The sequence below is a fragment of the Oxyura jamaicensis genome, chromosome 2 (genome assembly GCF_011077185.1).
Source record: "Oxyura jamaicensis isolate SHBP4307 breed ruddy duck chromosome 2, BPBGC_Ojam_1.0, whole genome shotgun sequence".
In the NCBI taxonomy this organism is placed as follows: domain Eukaryota; kingdom Metazoa; phylum Chordata; class Aves; order Anseriformes; family Anatidae; genus Oxyura; species Oxyura jamaicensis.
The window spans coordinates 24073353-24095537 of NC_048894.1; the positions used below are offsets into that span (position 1 = coordinate 24073353).

The following is a 22185-nucleotide window of genomic DNA, read 5'->3' on the forward strand; positions in this document are numbered from 1 at the left end:
CTTTCCTTTCCTTTCCTTTCCTTTCCTTTCCTTTCCTTTCCTTTCCTTTCCTTTCCTTTCCTTTCCTTTCTTCTTTTCTTTTCTAAATGAAACAAAGTTCTAAATGAAATTCATCCATTTTCTAAATGAAATGAAGTTCTAAATGAAGTTCATCCAAAGGATGAACTCTACATATGGCAACTGAACTCATAAAAAATAATGTTGGCAGATGGAGACATGTGCCATCACCAAAACATGGTGATTAGGAATGAAAGCCTGCTGCGTGCACTGTCATTTTTTTACTCAGTCTCTGTTGCTTCATTGAGATTTTGCTAATTTGCCACTCCATACCAGTTTTATATAACAGGTATAAATTCCCTTGTTTTGTAGACTGTTATTTTACTTGAGAAATTAAGCTAAAGACTAATATGCTTGCCATTTCTATACTACAACCTTTGCCTTTGGACTTGGACTTCCAGGTAACTTAGGCCAAGGCATACTGATTTTTGTAGTCTCTACAATGAAGAAGATTGTTAGTGGGAAGTGAAATTCCAGCTATTTCAGAGGGAGGAATTCAGCACATAGCCTGGTATATTTATGACTTCAAGAAAGCAACAAAACTGGGGAAGGTTTATTTTTCACAGTGAAGGTGATGTTTGATTGCTGTTGAATACTTTTCATGTATTTTTAATAGTTAAAATTCAATATTCACTGAAGGATCAAAGCACAACAGGCCAAATATTACTCTCAGATGTATATGTTTGTCTCATACTTCTCTGGGATCATCTAAAATTCAAGGCACAGCCTTTTGCATCAGGAACTTTGTAACCCAGTGAAAGCAAAAAGTGCTGCTGGGACTCTCACAGATCCCAAAGAAGCAGGAGGCAAGTGGAAGAGAAGAATGGGCCTTAAACCTGTCTTTCTTGGGTATTTAGTCACTTAGCAATGCCCCACATCCATGACCCCTCACGCTTGTTTCTCTGACACTTTCTGCAGAAGCAGCTCCCACTCATTCTCACACTTTCCACACCCTCTCACCTCCCAAATTTTTATCTGACGGCTTCACTTTTATCAACAAAATCCTAAATATACACAATCCAGGCAGTACCAAGCACTAGGGTGGCTTCTTATCACCCTCCAAGCTCTGCTGGGGGTGCTGAGTGAGCCCCCCCGGCCCTGCAATGTCCCACAGGGTGCCACGGCTGATGCACAGGAATATAGCATCCTTCTGAGATTCACTTCCTCTCTAGGCCAAAATAATTCTGAATTTCTCCACGCACAACGGAGCAGCAAGAGCAATTTGTCAACACATTTATCCCAGACTAACTTGAAGGTGAAGTCGCTAGTGCAGATCTTAATTCACATCCCTTCAGGCAGAAAAGAAAATTGAATGTGATTTCCTATATCCCAGGTCAGTGTGCTAAACCCATGGCTGTGAACTGAAGCAGGTATATCCTCACTATGTTTAGAGAAAAATAAGTTACATGTCTAGAAACTGGGAGAGTAAAGCTGAAAGCACAAAGATTTTGCTCTCTGGATTCCCTTTGGACCTTAGGTGTCTCCTTACTCAGTCTGTTCCTTTTCATTGCTTGCATGTGAGATGTCCTTCTGTGTCCCCAGATCATATAGACAGCCAATGCACTCAGTCCAGGACTGCAAGTCCCCGTACTTGGTAGGTGCTAACACTACATGCTGTGGGTTTCCTCTCCATAATGCTCTTCAAGCTCAGATTGGGTGAGCAAACAGATTTTCACCCACAAAGTTTGAGGCCTACCTAAAACCGTGGACTGAGGCACCCAGAGCTCCTGGCTGAAGCAGGCCAGCAGCAGCAGCAAGGCAGGAGCTAAACACCCGAGCAGCAAGCAGCCTGCATGACAAACCCTCAGGCCAGCCTTGCAGACAGTGTTTGGGAGGGATATGTGAGCAACAGAGAGTGGAAATACAACTACTCCAAGTATTGACTGAACATCTGGCATGGGTGCTTTCAAACCTTCGTCTGTACTTCATTCTCCTTTCCAGCACACATCATTAACTTTTAATGTAAAGGGAAAACATGTTTGTCAGCAGAGTGATTATCCACCATACAGTTGTGTTTTTTTTTTTTTTTTTTTTTTTTTTTTTTAAAATTTTAAAAATTTTGTTTTTCCTAAAAAATTTATTGATGTTAGGATTCTAGGCAAATATTCTTGTCACATAGAGAAGCTTGCGAGAAGAGTTTGATTTTTTTCCCAAGCTTTAAAAGGTTTTGTGTTTGTTGCACTGAAATGTTTATGTCTGTCCTGCTGCATTGTCACCGTTCCCAAGTGTTCCCAGGGAGTTACTGTGCACCAACCCTCCTCCTAAGTTTCACAATAAACCTACCATTCTGAATGACTATGCAAAGCAGCTGGCAAAACTAATCTCCCAGATGAGGACAGTGTTTATTGTATTTGCAATAAAAATCATTGAGGGGACAAGGGGACATGCAGAAAATTAAAGTAATTCAGGAACTGAATCAAAAGAGTTCATTTCATCACTGATATCAGAAGTTGATTTTTCCGACCTCATTCTTATTCTGATCTCACCATTGCAATCATAAGTGTACAAACACACTTCCAGAAGATACCAATTTCAGTTCTTTACAGCTGAAATCAGAATAAAGTTTTGAACTTTGGTTGTTCTGAAGGTAAGACACTGAGCTTATGGAGTTAATTTTGTCTAAGGAATCACATGCACAATCCTGTTCTAGCAAGTAAACAAAATGTGTAATCATGCACCAAAAAAAAAGAAAAAAAAAAAAAAAGAAAAAGAATGATAAAGAAACAATCAACTCATTTTTTGTGTCTCTAGCTAGAGTAGCCCTGAATAAATCTCATGGGAGCTAAGTGGGCTGCAGCTCATCCCCAAGACCATTAGCACCACTCAGAGCAATATGTGCAACTCTGAATTAGTAAACAGTAACCAATATCCATACTGAAGATTTTATTTCTGTTACTGATGGGTTCTGCAAATGTGCAATGATGGAATGATTTATAAATAAACATATACTTTAAATGTCATTGTTATAAAATGCTAGATTACAGTTCAAATATAGAATAAATGATTTTCTCCAACATAGAAAGACATATTAAAACGATTAACATAAGTCTACAGAAAAGTGAAAACAAAAAAGTTACTCTCCAGTCCTTCATGGTCTCTGAATGAGTCAAATCATGCTTAATATATTCCTGCAACACAGACTAACTTTAACACATCCAAGGGTTAACTAAAAACTTTTCAGGCAGGGTGGGCCTCTAACATACTAAAAAAAAATTCTTCTTGTACTTGGACTCCAACAAGCCATGAAATATTTAAACACAAAAAGCTATTTCCCCAGTTACATGGCAACATTGCAGCTTTAAATATTAAAAACAATAGCACTCAAGCATTCTAAGCAAGTACAAGAGTTCACTGGCACCAGGCACCTCTTGTCTTCTCTTGCTGGCATGGTAGAAAAGAAACTTTATTACAAAAACAAAGACAGACTACTGAGGAATGCACATTCCCCATATTCCTTCCTATCAGGGTATGGAGAAAATAAATATCTTGCTGATTTATCCATCCATGCATTTATATAACACCGTTCTCAAGAGTATCTGGATTCATGGAGTAAGCAAAGCAAGAGGGACCATTTTTTGTTATGGGAATAAGGTGCACAAAGTAAGATAGACAGGAAAGATCTCCTGCGAGTGTGTTTCACCACAGCTGGAGTAAATAGCTGCAATGATAATTTTCCAAAAGATAATGAAAAGGCAGAAAATATATACTGAAAGCTCTTTGTTCTCAGGTCAACAACTGACACAAAAATATGCAAAGAGCTGAGAGTTATAGCTGGAGAGAAATTCAACCATGCAACTGCGATGATGTGTCCTGTTTATAAGATAATCTCTCCATCCCCAATCAGGTGGTACAAACATTGTGGGAAATCAATTTTGAGGCCAAGGGCCAGAATTAAATATGTTGGGATATGGCTGTTAGAGAGTTCAAGTAGGGAATCTTCAGAAGCAAACACAGCAGCACTGCCATTAGTGTGTAACTCCTGGCTTTCCATTTCATCCAGTCTAACTCAAATTCTTGTCCTTATATTGCCTAATTATTATTTTCTTGTCTGTTTAGCAGCTGTCCCAGTACTGTAGTCTTTGCATCAGCTTTGCATCTTCTGCTCACCCCAATTCTCATCTTTTATGATTTCCTCTTCAATGCTTCTCCATTCCTCACTCCCTTTATGTCAGCTTTTTCTCTTAATTCTTTTCCCATACACACTTCCCTTCAGTCTCTCCTCACAGCCTGCACCATAAGAGATCCCTTAAACAAATCAGTGACAACAGTAAAGAAAAACACCGTAGAGCACAGGTCAACCCTTCAGTAGGGCTGTGTAAAACCTGCAGTTTTCTCAGCATATGTGTTTCCTGGATGTACCCATGTTCATACTGATGACTTAGAGACACAAATGTTTCCCTACTATGCTCCTATTAGCTCTGCAGGGCAACATGGGTGAGGAAGAGAGTGATGAACTGACTCCTTCTCTGTGCTGCCAAAGGGTACATACAGCATCTTGTCTCCACTGATGCTGGGACTGAGCAGAGATGTGCATGCCGACCTCCCCTTTGGTAGAAGTGGCCTGTAGGGCAAGCGGTGGGAAGCATGCATGGTGCTTAACACAGCAAGGAAATAATATAGCTGCAAGGAGAAGTCCAGTATAGTACTGAAGCCTGAAATTCCTTTGCTTACATCTTACTTCGACTGATCTTTAGGAGAAAAAAACTGTCCCTTTTATCAAGCACATTCTATCTGTCTCTATAGGCAAGTAGGGTGAGATGCAAGTTTTTTTGGACTCAGTGGTCCCCCAAAAAACATTGGCACCAGATTCATAGTCAGATAAGTCCAGCAAGTGCCCGAGTTAAATTTTGATTTATATATTAAATGTGAGAGTATAAGGAGATGCGAGAGCATAAGGAGATAGTGAGAGCATAAGGAGATGTTCCTTTCACCCATATAAAACCACAGATGCTCCCAGCACTGTCTCAGAGAACTTTCTGCCGCTGCTCATCCCCATCTCTCAGGTTACAGCAGCTCCCAAAACACCAGTCCTCTGTAACAGGGTTCAGGAATACCTATTAAAACTCAAGGATGCTTAAGGCTTTTTGTTATAATATTTAAGATAAAAAGGTGCTATCTACTGTAGATGCTAAACATGACATGTAAAATCAGCAAAAAGTTTCCAGTGCTTAAGAAAAAAATAAATCAGAAACTGAACCTGACTTCTTCCTTCCAGCTTTGCCTGGAACAGGTATCGTTTGTCAATGGATGCTACATAATCACCTCAGTGAAGCTTCCAGACTTTTCTGGTAGAGGAACAAAAGTACAGCATGCACCTCTCTGTAACACTGAAAGATATGAGAGCACAGCCAGTTGGGGAATATTGTTAGCTAGGCCTCATTAATAAAATAAGGCTAATGATTTATTCATATCCAGGACAATAAGAGGACAATATAGAGCAGTTACATTAATGGTAAGTAGATGCTTTGGGGGAAAAATGTGAACACTAATGGAAATTGGTTCTGTCTGTTTCAGTGTTTTGTATAAAACAGCATGGGTGATTTTTCTGACCAAATCACTACATGAGGGATGCAGAATTCCCTATTCTACATATTAAGATAGGAACTAGGAAATTATTCAGATTAATATAAGAATATATTATCATTTCAGTGCTCAAGTAACTCTCTCAATCTCTTTTCCCCACATGCAATCTTTTATTTCATCTTTTCACTCTCCTTTTCCAGAAGCCTTGAACTTGCTACTGTAATTATGAATGCAGACATTATTGCTGTGAAAATAACACTCTGAAAATGATCTGTGAAGGCATTATTTGAAATGGTTACTATTTAAAGCTGACTTAGCTGTATTTCTGCTGTGGAACATTATATAATGTGTGCCCTTCCAAATGAAGCTATAACTTTTTTGAACTAGTTGTAGAAATCTTTTTCAATACTGCGGATTTTTTTATTTTTATTTTTTTTTATTTTTATTTTTTGCTCAAAATGCAGAGTATGTGAGCTGTTCTTTTTTTCTCCCCCAAGAACCCTTGTGCCAATCCTCAGGTAAAGTTGTGGAGTTTCTTCCGTTACTCAGCCTCAGGGTTATTTGGCATTAAATAGTGGCTGTATTTTGCTTGGGTTTCTGCTGGTGGTACTCAGCAGTATCAGAGCCCTAACATGGAGTAAGGTCACCCCAGGTGGACCAAGTGCCATGATCTCGACGTTTGTTCAAAGCTAGCCCAATGCCAACTCAGAGCCACAAGCTCCAGATTTTTCAGTTGTTTTCTTCTACCAGCTGTGCTGCAAACAGCTGACCTAGACATAATCCTACAGATAATCCTACAGATAAAAAGATGGGTATTTTTCCTCTATTAAGCTGTCCTCCACTGCTAATATTTTGACTACATCTATACTAGTGAATGAAACAGAAGAGGGACAAGCAGCTGGGTCCTTGACTTAGCACTGCTTGTGTCCATACCCCCGAGCTCTGTTTCCTCTCAAACAAGGGGACCTCTTTCATCTCGCCTACTGGGAATAGTCTTTGGACTCTCTTACAGCCCTGATCTGTGGCCAGGCATTGTCTGGGAGAGGGGTATTTGGCAAGAAAGGTGCTAACTATTGCACAGTACAGCGGATGGCATGACAGGGCTCTAGTATGGCCTTTGTTATGACCAGTTAATTAGCACAGATGTAGTCTTCAGTGTTTGCAACTTTTCTTCTGTAGGACAGTGTTTCAAGGGAACCATGAATTTTGTCTAAGCTTTGACTGCCTCAGTTCCCAGATCACTTTCAGGACTTGAATCACTCCTACAGGCAAACAATACCTGTCAGGATGATCTAACTGTATGCCAAATATCACCAAAGGGAGAAGAACCAATTGAGTTTTCCCTGGCTTATATCAGCAGACAAGTTAAAAACACTGCTTGAGTGGAGGAGAGCAGTCGTGGTGGAGAGCCAAAAGGAAAGGTAATGCAGTATCCCGCTCTGCAGCAGGTTACATCCAACCCCCATGCTGCTTATGAGGACTAGTAGGCTGAATACCTCATCCGCATAGCAGGGTATAGAGTGAGAGTCACAAAAGCCAGCAAATGAAGTGAAGTGTTGCCAAAATCATCAGTGAGAATGCCAAAGGAAGGGTAGGGTGAGTGATGCAGAGGCAGCAAACTCCAGGCTGCAAGTTGTGTCATATAGCCATTGTGTCATAAGGCCTTATGGCCTGCCTTCTCTAGGCAATCCTAATGTTTTTCTCCACACTTTTTGCTTCCATATTTTATTATATTTAATGCCATGTCATTTACAGCTGGTTGATGTGCAGTTTAAAACTTTTTTTTTAAAAAAAAAAAAAGAACTCACAAACTTTTCCAAAGCATTTGCAGTTCTTCTTTCTTCTTTCTGCAGCTTTCTTGAAACCATGTTGAAAAATTGCTGAATAGTAGGTAGTCTAGGGGAAAAAATGGGCGCAAGTAGAAATGCACAACAGCATAACTGTCAGTTGCAGAAAACAATAACAACAACAACAAACACAAGATTTTCTTTCCTTTTTTTTTTTTTTTTTTTTTTTTTGACACTGGGGGAAGGAAAGAGTTTGCTCCCTTTTAAAATAAAATTTTCTACACAGAAGAAAGCAGAAGGTCAAATCACATTCTTTGACCAGTTCCAGTGCTTTGTAGTAGGACAGAGGAACTGTCAAAGAAGTAGCTTAAACCACCATTGTCCTTTATGTTAAGACTCTTATTTCTCTGGTTTGACATCGTAACTCTCAAATTTTAGTTCCAAAATCTGTGTTTCACAATATTATTGTACTCTGTACATACAGCTTTGGGTTAATCTTATTGCTAATTATTGTTATTGCTTAAGCAGTAAAAGCAGATTTTTCTTTATACAAAGGCTCTGCCTCTGATCTCATCCCTGATTTATGTACACGTAATTGATGATGGATTGAGTCTCAGCTGAACTGGAGAAGTGTAGGAGATGTGTGCAATGCCAGTCAAGCAGGAGAGAGATAAGAAAAGATGTTAAATTGCTCTTTTGCTTCCCCCATAAATCTGTCATATAAATTACTGCATCAAAGTCCCAGGAAGTTGCACTGGTCAGAATCTAGTCTTGTGTCTGTGGCAAGGTCTAGCAAATTATCCCATATTGTCCAGGATGAGTGAATGCTCTGTAAGCTCTTGATTTGCCTGTAATTCACCTTCTGGACAGGTTAATACTTCTTTTTTAAACCCAGACAGAGCCACAAGGCAGAAAGATCTCTCTTCTGCCCTGCTCCACATTCTCTCTGTTACAAAGCACAGGAACTGCATTGCTCCCCTCTCTGGTGGTTCTTCCCAAAAGCTTTTGGGTCCCGTTTACTCACTCATGATCTGGCTGTCAAAGTTACCTAATTTCCTTTTGAATTTTCCTTTGTTTTGTCTGATCTGCTACTCCAGAGCTCCCCCCAGCACTCTGCAATGGATAAAGAACTGTGCCTCGTGTAGGAGCTGTGTATCTTTGTGTATCGTCTGCTGGGGCAATTAGTTACTGGTGGGTACCTTTCTCAATGACAATTCCTTCATGGGGTTTCTGCTGACTACCATGCCCAAGGAGTAAAATTGATCTTGTTTCTTGATGTCCATGACAATGTTAATGCTTCAAAAAGTTTCTTTGCTGCAGATTGCATGAGTCCTTATTGGCAAATACATATATACACATGGATATATATATATATATATATATACATTATTATTATTATTATTATTATTATTGCATTATCTGCCTCTTCTGCAGATTTCTGGACAACATTCAGTAATTCACTGTCACCAAGCAAGCCTAGGTCTTCCCAGCACTTGACCTTCCAGCCATTAGGATTTGGTTTGCCTGCAGTGTTCTCCATTACGTGTTTATTAATAGCTTATTTTCTACTTCATAGTTTATTTTCTACATCCATAAAGGGGTACAGAAACCAGAAATTGGTTACTCTTTACTGATAACCACTGGTTTCTGCTTGTAAATCAGACAGACTACCATGTCAGAAATTTTATATTAAGGCAGAAAAAATGAGGCCAAGAATTTTACTTAATTTTTTATAATGCTACAGAAATTCAAATGAACTTGGGAGAACTGTCATCAGCAGTCATCTCAGGATGGCTTCGTTTGGGAAGTGGTGTGGATTTCAAGGCTCTGTCTTACGTATTTTGTCTACAGTTTTTAAAACTGCTGTAACCAATTTTGGACATGCAGAAATTTATTATAAATAAAAGTACTTAAAAAAAAGTCAGAGTGCTTTAAATGCAGCAATTAAGTACCCATGTTATATAAAACACACCCATATCCATAATTATTTCAACCACAAAATTGTTTCTGCAATTTCCTTGGAAGCAAAACAAGATATTTCATTTCACAACCAGTCTGTTACTGTTACTTTTCAACAAGTTCAGTGAACTAACTTAACAATCTTTAATAACAGTTCTTTTCATCATGGTTTAAAAGACATTTGTATGTACGTCTTATTATACATACATTATACATAAGACAAATTCAGTAAAGACATCTCCAAAATTTGAACACACAAGGCAAATTATGTAAGCTTATTGCAGAGGAAAGCAGAAAGGTAGAAACATAAGAAATCTGAACATGCAAGCATTAATTTCAGATAAATTGAGCCATTTCAAAATAATCAAAACTGTACTGTACACAATTATACAAAAGGAATCCCAGCACAGGGGGAATCTCCTTCCCCCCCCCACATTCTCTGGCTTCAGGGTGATTACACCCACTGCAGTCGAGGCTGAAGTTTATAGAATCACAGCACTATGGACTGGTTTGGATAGGAAGGAAACTTTAAAGATCCCTTTGGAGGATCTTTGCCCTTGTGTAGGGGGCATCCAGCACGTCCCTTGGCAACCTGTTCCAGTGCTTCATTACCCTCATAGTAAAGAATTTCCTCTTTATACCTAATCTAAATTTACCATCTTTCTCTTTAAAGCCATTACCCCTTGTTCTATCCCTACATGCCCTTGCAAAAAGTACCTCTCCAGCTTTCCTGTAGCCCCCTTTAGGTACTGGAAGGCCGCTATAAGGTCTCCCCAAAACCTTCTCTTCTCCAGGCTGAACAACCCCAACTCCCTCAGCCTGTCTTCATAGTAGAAGTGCTCTAGCACTCTTCATCCCTTGGTGAAGCTGTGCCGGCTGTCTCAAATCACCTTCCTGTCTTCTAAATGCCTTTACATAACTTCACGGAGAATCTGTTCCATGATCTTCCCAGGCACTTTGCTATTCACAATTCAGTGGCTGTCCTGTGACTTGCTGTCAGGTGATCAGCCCACCTTGTCAGCCAGTTATCTGCAATTACAAACAAATAAGTATTTCTATATGGTAGATGAAGAAAACACCAAATTTCCCTTTACTGCACTGGGGCATAGCATGTCACTGTTTGGTCTTCTTGCAGCCTGTGTAGAAGTGGGAGGGAGGGATATGGTGAATCACTCTGTACTGGTCTCTCTGTCTCACTTTGCATTAGTTACCTCCTCACCTAGTCAGAGACTACACAAATTCCAACCCGACCCTGTGGACTTTCTGCCAGCACAGCAATCCTCACGTGGTATCTGGAGAAGCTGATCTAAACACAAGAGCCCTTCCCTCGGTATAAATAGACCTGCCACAGCACATCAATTTTATTTATGTCAAATTAAACAAAATTCTGCTTTTTGGCTGAGAGGTAATGAGTTTCAGCCAAAAACAAATTCTTAGTTCTGAGTTATATAAACCCCTTAAGTAGGACGTTTATAGTACAAATACTAATAGACATGCAGCTTCTACGTGGCGGTGCTCCCAGGTAATGCTAGCAGAGAGCTCAGCTAAACACCACAGGAATAACAAAATAATGTTGGATGATGGATATGAGCTCCTTACAAAGCTGTGTGAGGAGACACCAGATGGAGGGCTGAAGCTGAAGACATTAATTTTTAGGCTTTGGGTTTTTAAGGATAGCAAAGGAACTGAGAGGGGAAAACAGTGTCAACAGTTCACACAGGCTCTCTTTTCATGTTTGGGAGAAGCCGAGCTAGACTGAAACTATAACTACGATGGGATTTAAGAGTAGACACAAAAAAAGGCAGCCACAAGCTGTACCTGTAACAAGGAAGGTCACTTCTAGGAGTTTTTGATGTAGTGAAACATGAAAAATATATTCATTTTTGCCCAAAGGCAGAGGCTGGCATGGCAGCTTGGGGACCACAACTGTAATTGTTCCTAAGAGGAAAAAGAAAATGTTCCATAAAGTTGCAATTGCCTTTAAAAGAGAGAAACATTTGAAGGACTCTTCAGTGCTGTTCCAAGTGCATCAGAATGAAACATCTCATGTAGGGTTGCTTTCATCCATAGGTGTTGTGGCAGTCAACACAAATTGCTGGAGAGGGGAATAGGTCGGGGTGGAGGGAGGTGTAATTAAGCAGCCTGAAGCTGAAATAAACAGAGTTTAAAAATCAGAACATCCTTTTTTTTTTTCTTTTTTTTTTTTTTTTTCTTTTTTTTCTGAGGAACTCCAAGCAGCAACTCCAGTCCAAAAAGGGGGGAAAAGGAGGAGAAGAAGAAAAGAGGCATGGGAGATTTTTTTTTATTTTTATTTTTTCCAGGATTCTGGTCTCTATATGTGTTTTTTTTTTTTTGGTTGCATTGTTGATTAATGTAATTGAAGTATATATAACTGCAACAGAAAAGGAAATAAGACTTCTACAGGGACCCATTAATTTCTTAAGGATAAAGTGTTTGAAGGTTCAAAGGCTTTGTTAAAGCTTATTTTAAATTTAAAATTTCCATTGCCAAGGGATTGATTACCATTCTTGCTTTAGCTTTGTCAAACAATAAGTTGATCCCAATCCTTTCAAAGTTTTATGGTGATGTACTTACTATATTCTGTTAATTGTAAAAAAGAGGGGACTGTCTTCTATACTCAAGGACAGTTATTTCAAAAAAAGGTCTGCAAATGTTCTTTCAAATGTTGAAAACCTTGGAAACCAGAGTACTTGTATCCACTAAAACAAATCACAGTATTTTGAGATATCATAATTATGTTCAATATTTCTTCTCTTTGGGAAAACTACGTAACATCATACATGTCAATATTTTGGGGTATGCGCAGTACTGGATAATAACTTAATTTCAAGCCATTTAATAGAAATTACATCATCCTGAAAAAAGCTCTTGTGGCAGGCTGAGACTCCTGTTTTTCTGCTAAACTCTGTTTTTCTAATGTGACCTCATCACCCTGACTCATTTCTCTCTCCTGTAATTGACATCTGGATTTGTACGTGTCCTGGAGCAGGAGCAGACTTCTTTGTTTCAGTGACTACTACGGTGGGACTCTCAGCTTCAGTTGCAGATCTGTGGCATTCCCATCATAGCAATAAAGGAATGCTTTATTTTTCTTATTTGCAGAATAAAATGGCAGACAGGATCAATTCATACATGTATATACACACTCACACACTTCAAAGATTTTCTCACAAAAATGTAGTGAAATTGGTTTTGGTTTTCAGAATTTTGATCTGTAAAGGAAAATTCAGATGGTTGCTCTCAAAACCATTTATTTTTCTGTTGTAATTTCAGGTTACAAAACATCTAATTGAAAAGATGATGTTTCCTTAAAAAAATGTCAAAAGCAAGATGATTTGTTATTTTTATTATTGTAGTAACTAATGTCCTCAACTGTATTTCCAGGTTAAACCAAAATGATGTCTTCGGTATCTTGCACCTCACTCAGTAGGACTACAGCTCACTCTACCATGTGGTCATCTCCAAAGCTTTAGAGTGCATTAAAGGAGGCCCCTCCAAAGTAAAAGTATATTTTGGGACCTGGTTGCATTTTTTATCATGAGAAAATATTGCTGTTTACTCTTAGTTTTCTACTCTCCAAATGCTCTAAAATGGAACTGTTATTAAAGATTGTGAGATGAGATTGGCCTGAGCTGCAAAATGTGTTTCTGCACTCCAATTTTGGATGGATATCATGAATCCTGGCTCTCTTATCTGACATGAATGAACTGGTTTTTCAAGGCAGGAAGAGATGAGGAGAGCAAGGGAGCCAATGACATAAAATGTTGACAGTTCTCATGATTTTATTATGAGTCTTAAAGTGTTTGATATTTTTCTTAAAGCCTCATCTGTGGAAAGCAACTATTAATGGCAGCCTGAGGTCCCATTTTAGGAAAAAAATGCAGGCTTCATGATTGCAGTCACTGGCATGACTCTAAAAACTCAAACCCAGAGGGCAAATAAAAAGCATCAAAATATGCCATTTTGAAACAACAAGGTTTTAGGGCTCTCTCCTGAGTTCAGACAATCAGTTCACGCTATCTTTAGTGCCAGTATGCTGGGTTGGAGATGGAGAGAGAAGAGGGAGTAGCTAGGTAGTGCTAATGTTTCCCACTTGGAGGTTCTCATTTTCCCATAATTGTGGAGTTGGATGTCCAGACTTTGACAAGAAGGCAAAGTAGGCAGGAGATGGTGAACAAGCAGCACCTCTTGCTCAGAGCACACCTACTCACGGGGTGGCAAGAGGAGAGTCAGGGATGGACAGCCAGTGGGTATGACTGCAGGAGAGCTGTGACTCAGATGTGAACACTCTTCTCTCAGAAGCAGCGGGTAGGAGCAAAATGCCTTTAATCTGCACTCCATTTAGCCCCCATAAATGCACAAGTAGATTAAAACTGTTGAGAAAGCATTAGAACACTTTTGTATTTTGGGTTTTCTTTCTAGCCAGAAGGGCTAGAAACTAAGCCACCAAAAGCTCAGAGCCTGAGGAAGGCAACATCCCTGCACGTATTCCCTGGGAAGCCTCCCTGTCATCTGGAGGTGGAAGGAGGATGAGTAAGTCTTTTAAGATGCATTAAATAGGCAAAGTCACTGTTTACAGTCAAAAGCTACTTTTTAACATTTCATGAGTTCTTTATTTAAAAACAAGCAAACAAATTCAGGTCACTTCTTTATCCCACTTAATTTAGGAAGGCAATTTTTCAAGCAGAATTTCCTCCTGCTTTCTTCCTCACCATCCTCTTGTGCACTGAGTAAGGAAAAAAAGAGAAAGTGGGAAAGCCTGGACTTGGTTCATCTGACATTTTAGATGAATCTATTGTGGCAGGGTATCCCACAATGCTTTCCAACCCCCCTGCACCATGCGAGACAGACGTCTCACCTGATGAATCTCACAGAAAGCCACACAGCAGGTTAAAGGGGGAAATTATTCTTCCACCTTCAGAAAAAAAAAATGTAAAAGCCCATCACATCTTGTGTGATTTATGTAAGATTTCTTTTTCTTTATTTCCTAATTTTACTCTTTTTTACTTTTTCTTTTTCATTTTTCTTTTCCTTTTTCTCAACAATAGCCACATATCAACACGTTCACTTGAACAGATTATAGCCAGTCTCCAAAGCATAGCCTCCCACCTCACTGGGGAGTTATGATTGATGTGATGAATTACTCATCTCCCCTCATAGCTTGTGTAATGAAGATCATTTGAGTGGGTTGCTACATCCATCGTGACAAAATTGCATAGAAGAGCACAAGTAATGCCTCCTTGCTGTAAGCAGCTTATGGTGTAAACTGAGTGCATACACACAGCACAAGCATAGCAACAGGCTAAAAGGAAATTTGAGAGAAGAGAAGCAGAAGGGAGTACTATTCCTGGAAAGAGTTTCACAAATAGAGAAAACAACATATTTCTCTAATTCCTCACTAATCTAGGTTAACTCTGATGCTGGAAAGGCTGGAAAGGATGAAATAAGTGAAGAACATAGGGAAAATATGGTTTGTATCTGGAAATTCAAGTAAAAAAAAATAAATAAAAAAAGAACAGTGGACTTCTGGCAAGGTGTACTTAGCTGTTTAAATTCCTCTGCTTACTTTCACAGCAAAGTTAACTTGAAGCGGGATAATTTAGTGAACCAGTGTGGCTTCAGCATCATAAGCTCATTTCTGTTTTGTCTCAGACTCCAAAAGAATAAGTTAAAAATGTTAAAAGGAGTTCACATGGCTCCTTTCTGGAGGGATGAGACCAGTGTGGGCAGAGGGAAGGGGAGAGTAGGCACAAGGACAACAGGGGAGAAGCAGGCAGGGTGTAGCTGAAGAGTATATGCACAGCAGTGCAGCTGCAGCTACACATGTAGTTACTCTGATGCTTGCATTTCTCCACTAAATAGTGAGTCTTCTGCCTGTAATTAACAGCTAGAGCTGCATGATCTCCGTGTAGCAGCACCAACAGATCAATGTTTGCTCTGGGTTTAACTAGGCCCAGATAAAGGGCAGACATGCAGGGGACTGCCTCCCGTCCTTATATCCGCTCCTGCGTGCTATGGATCTGAGTGTGTCTGGCAACAAGTGTTGTATTTGCAACATAGTGCTTGGAGAAAGGGACTCTGTGAAAGTGGGTCAGTGAGGAGTCAGGGATGAGAGAAGATGGAGGCCAGCAGAGTGGATGAGGAAGCATCAACACCTCCTACATCAAAGCATGGGGATATGTGGTTAACTTAAAAATTGCTCAATACCTGTTTACATGTAAATCATGAAGTACAGTAATAGAAGAACTGGAATCTTCATTGTCCCCCTGATTTAAAAAAAAAAAAAAAATGTTAAGACTTTCAGACAAGTCTTAAACCTCGGCAGATGGGTAGAGATGCTTCCTTCAGTTAAGAGTTATTCTCCTGAACCTAAACTTATCTACCTTCAAAGGAACCCACATTCTTTTAAGGTATCTACAGCTGATAGATAAAGTTTTTCAGTTACTTGCAACTGCACGCAGTATAAGAAAATACATATAAATCTCCCTCTTTAGTGCAAAGTCTGCTTCTACAGTTTGAATCTCTTCATTAGGCACTGAAAACAGAAAGGAACAATTCACAATTAAATTCTACCAGTAAGACGACTATGTCTTCAGCCACTCCAGTCATTCCTGGAAGAGGTTATCTGTCTCCTCTTCTTTCCTTGTCATTGCACTTACCCAGACTGTGGGGATCCAAGATGCATGCTCCTTTCTGAACAGATTTAAACACACATTGCAAGAGATTTATATTAGATATCCATCAAAGTGGAACGGGAATCAAAGCCTGTAAAAGCCAAGACCTGTGAAGCAATAAGGGCTTTCTAAACTTGTGCCTATATTCTGGTCTAATGCAGAGGTATTCCTCCTAGCAGAATATCAGTAGGACAAATGGATAAGATAGCTTTTGTGGCATAGGTGTTAGGGTTCAAATCACCCTCAAACAGAACAAGAATCCAAAACTCAGGTCTTCTGTGTCTCCACAAACCACTGAATGGTTGGATGAGGTGTCCAGCGTGGTATCTGGTTACACTGCTTGCACTCCTCATTGTGGATGGAGTCCTTCACTATAAGGTAGTGCTTACATATTGATGTTTTTACGTTTGCTAAAACAGCACCAGCTGTGATCTATACTAGTCTCAACATCTTAATGACTTCTGGCTAAACCTTCATAGCTAATAGTTAAATTGCCAAATGCTCCATAAAACAAATATGCCAACAATTTGCTAGTTAATCATCTATCATAAATGGATGTACGCAGCTGCTGAGATATATAATTGCTGTTTCATCAGGGTTGGTACATTATTTACATAATTCCCTTACCGATTTAAACTTTTTTTTTTTTTTTTTTTTTTTTTTTTCCTGAGAAACACAAAAAGCAAGAAACGCTAACATAATGTCTCATTAAATGGAGCATGTTAAAGAGACAGTTCTGGTCACAGCTGGTGGATAACAATAGCGATTTTCTTTGATGTATTTTAAAAAATAATTGAAAGTTGTATATCTACATATTTATGCATATATGTGTAGGCATTGTTCTATACTTATACAAAATATTTGTATGTAGAATAGGCATACAAATATGTGTTAACATATTCAAATTAAGATCTGTTAAAAGTGCGGAAAATAAGTCTTTTATGCAAGTGAGAAAGATAAAACATGAGCAATAAAATATAAATCAGCATTTTTTCTTTGATTCTGTGCAGTATTTCTGATTAAAGAGAATATCAGCTGCAGAAAGAATCCAAGTCATACAAATTAATATGTTTTCAGGATAAGCATATTAAGTGTGGGTTTGTATTTTTTTCTTTGTTTTTGTTGTTTTTTGTTTTCAGAACAATCCCAATTAAAAATGAAATAACACACCTTGCTGCTGTTTTCTAAGTGAAAGTGCTAGGAAAAAGTGATTGGTAGCTTTCTGATTTTGTGTCTTTTTTTTTTTTTTTTTCTTTGTCAGGCTTGAGAGAGCTGATGAAATTTTTCTACACCTAGAAAACTTTAATGCTAAAATGAAAGCTACTACAACTGTAGAAACAGCACTAGCAATCAGAGTGCCTCCTATATCCAGGGCCCTTTTCCTTGACGTGTTCTTTATTTGAATGCAAACACACACATATTAGCAAGATACTAACTGTATTTGTATGACAGAAGCAAGGTATGTAGAGTAAGAAAGCAGCACATTGTTTGTAATTTGTTTATTTGTTAGTTTGTTTTTAAAGCTTAGTGTGCCTGCATTTGCTTTCTTTTCATGCTCTGCTTTCCAAGATCCAGGATTGAGAGCTGGGAACAGGGTCTGGAAGAAGACTCTTCAATACTTTGGGTGTTACATTCATGCTTTTCTGGAACCATTTAAGTGCTGTCTGTTATAAACTGTGCAATTAGGACTGATTTGATAAGTTCCAGTTTCTTTGAGGGTCTAGACTTTGGGAATATTTACAGGCAAAATATTTACCTTCCTCTATTTTGCCTCTTCTCTGGCATTTCTTCCCGATTCTTTATTTCCCTCTGCAATAAATAAATAAAATAAAATTAAAATAAAATAAAATAAAATTAATAAGCTTCAGAAAAATGCTAGAAGAATAAGATTGGAAAGTCTGTTTTATTTTAACAAACAGTAGGATTGATAACTATAAGTTTTTTAATTCGCTTACCAAAACTTTTTGATCTTCTTCAGAAAGAGCTATCTTTCAAGTAGGAGGTGAGAGCACTCTGCAGTTCCCAGCTGCTCTTTGCTTCTTAGGTAGAAAACAGTTTCAGCTGAAGCAGTTTTCTGTACATATAGCAAAGCCCTATAGAGTTCATCAATGTTTCAATGTATTTCAGTCATTATAACCTGAGCTGAATTTAAAAAAAAAAAAAAAAAGTGATCAAATAGAAAGTAGGTGGTTTTTGTATCTGACTCTGGTATTTTCTTATACCTAAATTTAATGTGCTTATCTCTAAATTATGTGCCTGTAAGGTCAAGCATTTGACATGAAAAAACAATGCCAGACTATGTAGAGTATGCTCCGTTTAACTGTAACCTGGCCTCTGACAGTATTCCCCATGACACTCTTTAACAATGTAATTCTTCCTTGTTTTCTCCCCTTTAGATGACAGTTCTACTGACTTTCTACTACTCCTGTTTCAGGCTTCAAGAATCTGTATTCCTGAACATCTGGTGATGTTTTGCCACCTCTCTCTGTTGATCTCACCAAAACCTCGCCTCTCCCTACAAAGACATGGGGACCAGCTTATACAACAGTTAACATTATCATAAAATTTCATATGTGAAAAAAGCAGCTTTCTGTAACTTCTTTTTCAATAGAAAACATTTGTGATTCATGCCAGTCCTGACGCAGAAAATGAGAACCATAGACTGAAACCATCCTGAAGTCCCGTGTGTAACCCAGGACACATTTCCCACATCTGGGTGAAGCAGTCCCACACAGCCACATATCCATTCAGAAGATTTCATGCTCTGAGTAATGTCCTTCCTCTGCTCTGAATGAGTCAGGGTGCCCACAGAAAAATGAGCACATAGTCACTTCTTTTGGAGTCATATACTACTAAATGGGTACAATGAGACCAAAAGCATGTACATCTCACAACCTGAGTCTGGTATTTCCTGTCTTTTTAGTGCTTGCCTATGCAGTCTTAGGGTACTTTTAATAATATTTTAATTTCTTAGGGTTCACCTTTTAAACAATGCAAAACTGAACATGTCCATTTGCATGAGAACAATCTCTCCTGACCATCTCAGGAAGGATGAAAGCTCCAGGTCTCTGGTAGTGGGTGATTTGAAGTAACCTATGGCAATAGTGCAGTGTTTGAGCCATCTCCTGAAATGACTGCCACGCTGGTTTTATCAGTGGTTTCACAGGTATTTGCTGATAGCAGACTGAGGCTCAGGTCTTGGGCCCTGTGCTGGGGAAGTGTCTTACAGACTAGTATTCCCCTTTCATCCTTCCCCCCTGCTTATCTATGGCACCTTTGCTGCCGTCTCCTGCCACTTGTCTTCTTCCTCTTCTGCTTCTGCTTCTCATTAGCCAGAAGTCATACAGCCAGCAGCTGGAGTCATGGGAAGGACTTCTTTATCCAGTATGCTCTCTCATGCTGGGGCTTTAAAGTTGCAGAGCTGGCAGTTGGAGCAGTTTGTATTGCTGAGCCTCCCAGTCCCTACCTGAACTAGTCCCTCCTGGGCCCACATGGGCAATACAAGGTGTTCTTTTCACCCCCAACCTCATTCTTGGAGCCAAGAGAATTTATTTTGCTGGAAGTTTCTCCTAGAAAATCAGCCAGAATCAGACACCCAGCACGATTTTCTTCAATGCTTACAGATGGTTAAAAAGTAGAAGTTCAAGCAGCTGCAAATAAGATCTGCCATCTGTAACAAAAAGTTTGAGAGAGCAAGGGCACATCTCACCTGTCCAAGCTACCAAATACAGAGTAATGGACTGCTAGACTATTACAAAGTAAGTCCTCAGTATAAGGCATGTGTTCATGGACAAGGATTTATAGGTCTTGCAGAGAAAATATTCTAATTTTTATTTTACTTCATAAGGCAATGATTTTATTCCTTTCAGTGTGTCAGGTTGTCAGGTGGCACTATGGACCTGAGCCTTAGAGTCCTCCCCCCCCCTTTTTTTTTTTTAAGCCAGTGGGTCACACTCTGTCCTTTAATACAGCCACCACCAAGCCCCACTAATGTCAGCTTTCCTTCAGAGGATGAAATAATATGATTGAGTCCCAGAAAGCAGACCTCAAAGTCAGAGGCTTTATAGACCTGCTGCTTAGACCAAAGGCTTTAGCAGGTGGATTCTAAGGATTTTATTATGAGGAGCTTGACTTGGAGTGGAAACTCTGAGCCATGAGGACTTGCCCCTTCTCTCAGCCAGCTGCTGAGCTACAGGTCTTTCTGACTTTGTTCCAGCTGATATTGATGGCTGTTCACCTGCTACCAAACAGGCTATAAAACCTTACAGCAAATACCTTTTACAGTAAGTTTTTTTTTGTTTGTTTGTTTGTTTGTCTTTTCCTTTCTCCTAGATTTTAACTGTGAGTGAGGTATGTAATACTAAGAAAAGCATATTCAGATTAAAACAAATTTAGATACCTATAGGGTATTTGGGTGTTTATATATGGTAATGAGGGAAACAATTAATTTATAGTCACAACTGTTCACTGCACTGCATTCTTGCACAATAGACTGTCAACCAAATGAAAAAATATTTTTAAAGAAACATGCAATGGACTACTACTCATTTATACATTCTACAAACTAAAAGGTACATTTCTGATAGATAATGAGGTCTGATTTTATATTAAATGTTTTTAAGATAAAAAAGCAGATATCTATTACTGTTTACCCCTGTGCTAGTAAAAATAACTCTCCTCAGAAAGTGAAAAATAGATCTTAATGTACCATGGCCACATACAATACTCAACGGGAATTTTCTGAGTGCTGATTGTGGTTAATATCAGATTTCATTTACCTCTCTCCCAGATTTTTTGATTGTTTACGGTAATGTCAGAGTTCCATGGACCAGCACCAAGTCACACTCCTGAAGTAGCTTGGTAGAGGTTAAAATGGCCTCAGCTCCCTCTGGGCACTCCCCACCACCCCCGGGAGCAGCAGCACTGCACAGTGCCTCTTCTACACTGCTACACTCTCTTCATATGCATGAGTTGGAGGCCACACTGCAAGGGGATACAGGACAAGACCTGGTGGACAAACTAGGTGAACTTCAGTGTCGTGTGGGACTTCCTGCTCCCATTTGTATCCTATCAATAGGGACCAGCCTCTTTACTTGTGACCCCCTGCCCGCTCTTGGGTTGTTTTAGCAAATGTCAAGCCCCATGTGTGAAACATTATGATGTTGATTCCTGGATCACTTAGCCATGAATTGTCATTTAAACATCACATCCTCTTTGACTGGTGGATCCAGAAATCAGCACTGCCAGGCTGCATTCATGGTGCTGTGCTGTAGCTTGTGACTGGAGCCAAGCAGATGTCTGTGTGGACTCCTTCATCTCAGAGGACATAGGAGGGTTCAAGTTGCCACATAAATGAATAAAGATGTATGCAAAGCCTTTGCTAAAGCAACTGCTGAGATATGTCATGCCATATGGTAAGCTACCTACCCAGTGTGAGGAACTGAATGCAGGTTTGTATCCACCATCCCATAGTTGCTGTCAAAGGCAATGGATCCAGTATCAGTTTGTGTAGTTTCTCCTCCTGCCACAGCATCATATCAAACACTTTTACTGTATATATTTTACTGTATACTGCAATAATTTAGATGTTTTCTGGTCCTGAAAGAAGACTGACCTCACTGCTCTCCTTTCTACAGTGCCCTTCCTCTCAGGCTTGATTTTTTTTCAAGACAACCCTAGCATCCCTTAACAACAAAAAACAGTTATAGAGCACTGTGAAAACTTGGTGCAATCCTCATTCATTTGCCTCCTTGTGCAATCAAGTCCTAGCCTAAAGTTGCAGGTTTCAGAACATGTCAAGAGGAACATTTACTACCATCGTCAAAGAGGGCTGAGAGAATATATTCTGTGCTATTTCATCATACTGCTGTCTTCTGAAGGTCATATCTCAGCTTTTTGCTAGGCACAACTCACAGGGGTTCAGCAGTGAACTCTTTCTGGGGAACATTTCCCAGCATAAGCCTGCACGTGAACGAAAATATATAGGTATGGAATTGCCAACAAAGCAAGAGGAATGGGACACCATCAACACTTTCCATTCCCAACAATAGTGGAAAAACACGATTTCATGGAAGGCATTGTACATATACACAGCAGATTGAAAATGCAATTTAAGGCACAGGAAACATTGTATTACATTTCTAGCATAGAAGACATAACTGGTT

The 22185-nt window shown here is 39.3% G+C and overlaps 2 long non-coding RNA genes across 2 annotated transcripts in view; one reads left to right on the plus strand and one right to left on the minus strand.

Moving 5' to 3' along the window:
• Positions 1 to 22185, plus strand: part of LOC118162964 — a 90312-nt gene that overhangs the window by 13732 nt on the left and 54395 nt on the right. The gene's annotated exons all lie outside the window — the stretch shown is intronic.
• LOC118162962 lies at positions 13937 to 21596 on the minus strand. The gene is made up of 6 exons (XR_004748742.1): positions 21449 to 21596; positions 17977 to 18163; positions 17778 to 17830; positions 15555 to 15613; positions 14206 to 14262; positions 13937 to 14073 (listed from the first exon to the last, which is right to left on the minus strand). It is a non-coding gene; the product is annotated as an uncharacterized LOC118162962 (long non-coding RNA).